Source organism: Oryzias melastigma, linkage group LG13 (assembly GCF_002922805.2).
Source record: "Oryzias melastigma strain HK-1 linkage group LG13, ASM292280v2, whole genome shotgun sequence".
Taxonomy (NCBI): domain Eukaryota; kingdom Metazoa; phylum Chordata; class Actinopteri; order Beloniformes; family Adrianichthyidae; genus Oryzias; species Oryzias melastigma.
The window spans coordinates 7,677,818-7,685,831 of NC_050524.1; the positions used below are offsets into that span (position 1 = coordinate 7,677,818).

General features: G+C 37.2%; 1 long non-coding RNA gene across 1 annotated transcript in view; it reads left to right on the top strand.

The window, feature by feature from the left end:
• The first annotated feature begins 6,330 nt into the window (after nucleotides 1-6,330).
• Nucleotides 6,331-8,014, top strand: part of LOC112149190 — a 14,757-nt gene continuing 13,073 nt past the window's right edge. The window contains exon 1 of the long non-coding RNA XR_002919759.2: nucleotides 6,331-6,394. This is a non-coding gene — a long non-coding RNA (uncharacterized LOC112149190). The remainder of the gene's footprint in view (nucleotides 6,395-8,014) is intronic.

Sequence of the window (8,014 nt, forward strand, 5' to 3'; positions counted from 1 at the left end):
GGTTTCTATAAAGGACATTTCCAGCTTTTGAATGGAGGCAACGTGAAAGGGTGGGGTCAGAGAAATGTATTTTTTGACGGATTTTTAGAAAAGAAAGTAATTGGAGTACTTTTTTTTATGGCGCCCTGCTTGGTTTCTCTTTCAGTAGTATGTTACCAAGTCAAAAGTTGAAAGTCCAACCAAACTATCTTTGGTTTAATTTCTGTTTCAGGTCATAAAGCAGGGGTCTCAAACTCAAATCAGCCGGGGGCCACTACAGGCAGCGTCTAGTTGAGGCCGGGCCGCATCAGGATTTTCTCAAGAAAATCGCTGAGAAAACATTCCAATGTTCTTAAATATCTTTATTTTTAACACAAAATAATGAAAAAATAATGAACGACGTGTATAGATCTTTGTCTGTGTTGATTTATATATATATAAAAAAATAAGGGTAGTTAATGTCCGTTTCTGGAATAGTTTATATTGAAGATTACATTTAAGATATATTGCTAGGGGGTAGGATTAAAAAAAGTTTTTTAAACTTCTTCCTACTCGATTTCAAACTACATAATTGAGGTGTAATATTTTTATATATAATATATGTAGAATTTTCTGTTGTTGTTTTCTTGTTTTTTACCATACATTAAAAGATGAATAAAAAAACAAATACATTAGTGATAAATAAATAAAATAATAATAATGACCAAACAACAGATACAGACAACTGAAGAAACCACATATTGACTGACTAGAGAAAACTCATTATTTTGATTCAGTTTCAAATGTCTGTATTAACACATCCTCCTTCAGAGTGAGAAAAGCCCCGGTAACGAGAAAATCTTTGAAGGATTTCATTTTATGTAGATTTTTGTAGAACTCTCCTCACAATAAATAAATCTGACCTTCAGTGGTGGACAAAAGTGTTGGTACCCCTCAGTTATAGAAGGACAAACCCACAATTCTCACTGAAATCACTCGAAACTTACAAAAGTAACAATAAATAAATGTAAAAAAATAAAATTAAACAATCAAAATCAGCCATCACTTTTGAATTGTTGATTAACATAATTATTTAAAAAACAAACTAATGAAACAGGCCTGGACAAAAGTGATGGTACCTCAATGAAAGATTGAAAACTATTTGACCAGAGTGACATGATTAACTCAGGTGTGTCCTTTAATTCACATCACAGGTGTTTTATTTTTTGTTACTTTTGTAAGTTTTGAGTGATTTCAGTGAGAATTGTGGGTTTGTCCTTCTTTAACGGAGGGGTATGAACACTTTTGTCCACGTCTGTATGTGTCTTCTATTCATTGGAGGTGTGGGGTGCTCGTGCGCGTGGCGGCTGGATCAGCGCGCATGTGGCAGGGGGGGGCTGCTTTCCATGGGGGTTCTATTCAAACGCGCGTAGCAGAATATCGGACTTCTATCGCGTTTACATGGACTGGAATGCGCGCCGACACAGCCGGTGTGTGAACCTTAAAATTCACAGACACGCGCACGCAGGTACGAGCCGAGCTCAGGATCACATGTCTGACCGGCGGGTGCAGCAGATCGCCGCGCGGGGCGGGCTTACAGGTTTAAGGATCGGAGCTTGTGGAGTTCTGGTTAGGAACAGTCAGCGCGTCAAAAAACGTATTCCTCGACATCATATCTGTCTCTCATTCATTCTGAGAGAGACATCCACAGACGGAGCTGGTAGCCCCTTCGACACGCGGCGACAGAAACACATTTTTTGACGAGCCGCGAGCAGCAAATTCCCCGCGCGGGGCACGAGAAATCGCGTCTGGTGCTTCCTGGCTCCTCCTCCGACCAGCTGATTGGAGGAATGAATAAATAATAGACAGAGGCACTGGACAGACCGCCGATGTCCCGCCTCCAGAGTCACATACCTCACTGTGATTGGTTCATTCAGCTCTGCACATAACAACTGTCATTCATATCAGCCTTGCGGGCCGCACTAACAGTAATCTTTCATATGAAGACGGGGGCCGCAAATCATCATCCTGCGGGCCGCAGATGGCCCGCGGGCCGCGAGTTTGAGACCCCTGTCATAAAGTTTAAACTATTAAGCTTCTAAGGGGGAGAATAGTTTGTGTAGACTGAAAAACAAACAGATTACTCTTTTACTCTTTATAGTTTTCAGCTTTACTTTATATATATATATATATATATATATATATATATTTATATATATATATATATATATGTAATTTATCTAAATTAACTAGTTTATAAGTTTCATTTGCAGCAAACTGTCCTGAAACCCTCTAATAACTGAAATTACTAAAAGGCCATAAATGAAAACTTGACCTCCCAAAAACTCTCCCCCTTTAGATCTACGTGCTCAAACAGCCCTGTCGAGGGAGTTTCAGTTCATGTTAAGTATGTTATAAAAAGCAAAATTTCATTTTTTAATTTGTAGCCACACTTTAAAGAAATATTAATATAAAAAAATATTAAAAAACATTTTTTTTCCATTTTGTGGAACGTAAAGAACAAATATCAAACTTGCATTGGTGTGTCTCAATTTTTTAGGTACCGGTAGTTTCCAAGTTTTATTGACTCTGGAGAAGTTGGAAAATATTTATGTACAAACAGGAAACACTAACTTTTTACTGAGTGAAAGAGCATGTAAAGTCAATAAAGATAGTTATATTATGAGAACTTTGAATTGTCCAAGTGATGTTTTATATAAAAAAATGTAATTGTATTATTTGTATTTAATTAAAAGGTTGAATCAGATCATCTATGGGTTTAAAGTGGATTAAAAAATGAATGAATAAATAAAGGATCTAAATTATAATTCTGATTTTTTTAATAGTAATTTAAATTGGTAATTTACAAACTGGTAGCTCCTGTCTGACAGCAGTCCATGATCTTTACACAACGGTGTTGTTTCTGCTGTCTTGGCCTTGAGGGTGCCAGACGGTTTCCTTCCATTGTGAGAAATTTAACAGTCCAGGGATTTCTGCCACATGTTTTTGTTTAGTGGCTGCATTCTTGGACATGAAAATCTTGTTTTTATGTGCTGGATGGAACTTTTCCCCCCCTTTTTTTTAGCCAGAAAGACAATGGTGCAAAGGTTTTTCAGTTCTTTTTTTTTTGAAAAACATCTGGCTCCAGCCTTCTAGAAGTTTATTTTGCAGAAAACATACAAAGAGTCTCGGTGACCATAAAACACTCAGTGTCTCTTTGATCCACAGTGAGATTTTCCTCCATTTGTTTGGTCATTGTTGGTATTTTTGAAATTATGTTTGTACTAGTACTTTGGTCCCCATCTCCCAAGTCAGTGAGATATTGTTGTATGCGATATCAAACTTCTTCTTTTCTTCCTTTTAAAAAAGTCTCATTCTGCCGTTCCCAAGTCCGGATAAATACGGAGTTGTCAGAAAGAGCGTCCAACGTAAAATCTTTACCAAATCAGATATGTGAATCAGATCTTTGATATCCATATGATATCATAGATGTGACCCAATGGTGTAATCTGGAAAATTCTACAGTATATACTCTGACTTGCCCTCCGTATCTCATACTATCCCCTTCCTGAAGAAACATGTTTCCTTACACACAGGAACCAGAATGTTCATCAATGTACTTGGCGTGTATTGATCAGCATTTAGTAAATGGATTGTATGTACATGAAAAAGCAGTTTGTTTAGTTTTTCCAAATGACCATTGACTAAGATTAATTTGATGGTCACATATAACCAAATAAACATCTGTTAGTAATTAGGTAACATTATAACATTTCTGTTGAGTAATAAAAGGTGTAAATACCAAGCGTGCAAAAGCTTCTGTTAGTCAGAGCTGCTGTTTGAGAAACTTTGAACGACAAATGCAAAATGACTAAGTCACAGTACAATTTTTAAGAGCTAAATATCAAAATATAATACCGTAGAAAACTTGTTTTCCCCTTAATTTATTTATTTACAGCCTCTGAGACTTTTACAGATAAGACACTTGCTAGCTAGCTAGCTAGCAAGTGTCTTGCTAGCTTAGCACAATCTTGGCACAATCTATTACATCTAGATGTTAGCACCATCCATCACCCCAATAATTATTTTAAACACACGAAAAAGTGGCAGAAGATCATAACTTGTACGTTAAACTATAGTGACTTTTATTACTTACTGTAGATTCCATTGACTGTCTCCTGTGCATCAACATCATCCAATCAGTGACATGATAATACTGAACTTTTCCATTTTCATTTTGCTTCATTTTTTTTAACATGTCATTTTGATTTTTGGAAAATTACTAATTTAGAAAAAAAATTGTATTGTCATTTTGTTTATTTGTTTTTTAAATGAGTATTTTTAGACAGATCAATAGTAAATGCGGTTGATGTTTATTCTGCCAATATAGAAATATAAATCTGAGTTTATAAAAATATCTACATGTGATCCTAAAAACAACTCAGTAGAAAGCAGTGAGTCATGTGACCTTCCCTTGTCAACTTCTCCTTTGCAGTCACTATTTAAATACAAAGACTGCATTGATGTACAGTAAGTATGTGTCATACATTGTGTTATATTGAGCAGATTAAAACCCAGATTATCAGTGTCAAAGTGCGGTCTGGGCAACAGGTGACTTCCCTGACCAGATGACATCACTGTGTAAATAGGTGTGGCAAAAAAGCCCAACGGTTTTGTTTTCTTTTTCTAGACCTGGATGTGTCAGTGAAAAGGCCACTCCCCCATGTGAGTAGAATCTCTCAAATTAAACGAACAAATCCTAAAAAATATCCCAGATTATATTTTTCTGTCTTAATACATCTAACCACATCTAAAAACCTTGGATTGTACTGACTATGTTTTAAATTATTTTTTAACAATCTGTCTTTCTTACTGCACCTATGGGAAAAAACTTTGCCAACGACACCTAGTACCTGGCGAAAATAAATATTAGCTAATGCCCCCAGAATGATGACGTCGCAAGAGGCAAAAATGTGAATAGGGACAAAATCTCTTACGGGACTGAAAGAAAAAAAAAGGTACACATTTAATACTAGCTACAACTTAAGCATCGTTGGGAAGCTACTTAGTAAAAAAAATTCCAATTAGAAGTTGTAGATTTTGAATGGCGATAGCATGGTAAGCTAGCAAAAGTGCTATTTCCCTGTTTTTCACACATTTCTTTTATCAGAATGTTGTTAAAATGTTATATATAAATCTCTGGTTTAAGCCAAATGAAATGATATAACATATATGACTATATTATGGGAGTGGTTAACAAAAAAATCGCGGTTGCCAAGGATATACCCAAAAATATTTTTGCTGACTCTTCTAAAACTTACATAGATCTGTTTGTCAACGCAGGGGGACCAAAAAATACAATGGTTGCTATGAAAATGAATAAACAGAAAAGCTGCCATTTTGAAAAAAACTGTCTTGTCTTGTTTTTTTCATACATTCTTGTGGAATAGGTGAGCAAGCCACCTCATATGATGGAGCATAACAGCCATAGCGGACATCTTCATTTTCCATATATATATATGTATATATAGCCCTGCTATACATGTGTGTGTGTGTGTGTGTGTGTATATACACACAAATATATATATATATCAGTGGCGGGCCGTCAGGGCCTGCAAGGCCTTCTCTGCTGGCCTAAAAATATCTGAATCACAGACTGATATTAATTATTATTTATTTCCGTGAATACGTATTCTATAATTCCAAATGCTCTGTCTTCGTCCTTTCATTGCTGTCTCCCTGGTCGCGCTGCTTCCAGACGTGTATTTTCCTATTTAAGCATTAACCAATCACATTGCAGCACCATTTGTTGCTAGGGTCAAAGAAATCTGCCTGAAGGCCTTCACAATCAGTTCTGCGGGCCCTGTAGCATAAAATACTTGTCGACCAAGCTGTTGCTTCAACCAATCAGATCTGGAGGAGACCACGTGATAGGCCAGCTAGCTGGCCCACGGAAACGTCAGGATTTTCACGCGCTGTGATTGGATAATCGGAGAGTGTACTAGGAAGAGCCGGTAAACTGAATCCGTAGCGACCCTCACAGGCAAATAAATCGAATATAATAGCTGGTTTGTCAATCCACAATGGCTGAAGGAGGAGAAGAAATGGATTTGGTTGCAGACTTACTGTCAAAGCCGTTTTCAAGACGGACTTTTCAAGAAAAGCTGGACATTGTTAAGCGGGGTCGGGCAACTCCGAAGCTAGCAAGCCCCGTGTCCACTGCTCTGTTGAACGGACATTCTCAGCCCTGAAGCGAATTAAAACTTATGCCAGAAATACGTCAGGGCAGGCTCGACTTTCAGCATTAGCTTCCATGGCGATAGAAAAGGACTTCTTGATGGAACTAAAACGCACGGATAATCTGCACGACAGAGTGATTGAAATCTTCTTGAGGATAGAAAGGATGGATTTTGTGTACAAATAATCCGGATTTTTGGTGAGTAAAATTTTGCTATATACCTAAATATTATTGCAATTTTATCAGGTTACTTTTTATGCTTTTGGTGTGTGTGTGGCAGCTGTACCTGCAGTAGAAGTTTTATTGCCATAAAATAGTTATTGAGGGTTGGGTTGATTCAGATGGAGCACTACTGAAGGCCTAGGTGTGAAATGCACGGCATATGTATAGCCCTGACAGACTTTCCCCGATAGGGACAAAGCGGCCAAGAGAGTGAATGAATATATATATATATATACACACACAGTATATATATATATATATATGTCTTGTTTTTATATATATATATATATATATATATATATATATATATATATATATATATATATATATATATATATATATATATATATATATATACTGTGTATTTATATATATATATATAATTTATATATACAGAGTATATATATATATATAATTTCAGCTGTGCTGACAAGTGTTTTACACAAATGACTGGCAGAATTTTAAATCTGATGCAAGTTTTCTCACGAGTGACTGAGAGCTCTTTGTCACAGTTGAGTTAACAATCTTGGCGCAACCGCAATACCTACAAACGGAGAAAGTTTTTCATGGTGTTTATTTTCTGATGCTCAGAGGAAACTTTTGAAGCCAGCTTGCATAGATACAAGTCATCAAAACTGAAGTGTTCCTCTCCCCCCTTTAGATTCATGGGGGCGGTCACCTTAGTGCTTCTGGAGTTTCCCTTCTACCTTTTTCCAGCACCTTTGTCCTTTTGTCTTTATCATCATAGGAGATATTATCTTGAATTTACATGTTACTCAACATCACGGGAATAATTGAGATAAGCACATAAATATGGAGTGAAAAAAATCACACTGATTTTATAGTTTGTTTTACATTGCAAAGGCATAGAAGACACCACCTTCAAGGTTGAAGTGAAACTATTTTTGAAACAGGTGGAAAAGATTATTTAAAACACTCTAACTTGTTACCTCACGGTGGTTACTTTTTTTTTCAGAGAAAGAATCATTTCCACAAAAATATTTGGCATTTCCCAGCAGATTCAGAGGAAAACGGCTACTGAAAAACCCTTATGATTGAATGGATTCTTTCAGAAAATTTGCTTTTAGTTTGTATTTTTTTTGTTTATTTAACTGTTGATGAAAACTGTCTTCGTCTGGAGATGTAATGTTCCAGTGCACGAGCAGCACAAGCAGGAGTTTTTGTGTATAGACAAACAAAGGAGGAGGAGTTCCCTCAGCGGAGGAGTGGGAGGGGTTTTTCGCCCTGCCTTGCTCTCAAAGTACAAAAACTGTGTGATACCGGCACAAAGGAGAAGCCGAGATTCAGTGTGTGATGAGTGCTGAGCAGGAGCCTGCTCGCGGGACAGCCAGACGGACCCATTTGGACTGTTAAAAGTAAAAGAAGAGGAGCAGATTCAGGAGGAAACCTGTTAAAGCCTTTCCCATTGTCACATGGAGACAGGAACCGGGAGGTCAACTGCAAGCTTTACCGCTGCTTTTGGGAGGAGACATGCTGGTGGGTGGTCAGGACTGTTGGTGACAACTGTGCAGCTTTGGAACTGAACTAAAACAAAAGACTGACAAAGAGGAGGAATCCGGCCATGCGGGCGCCTTT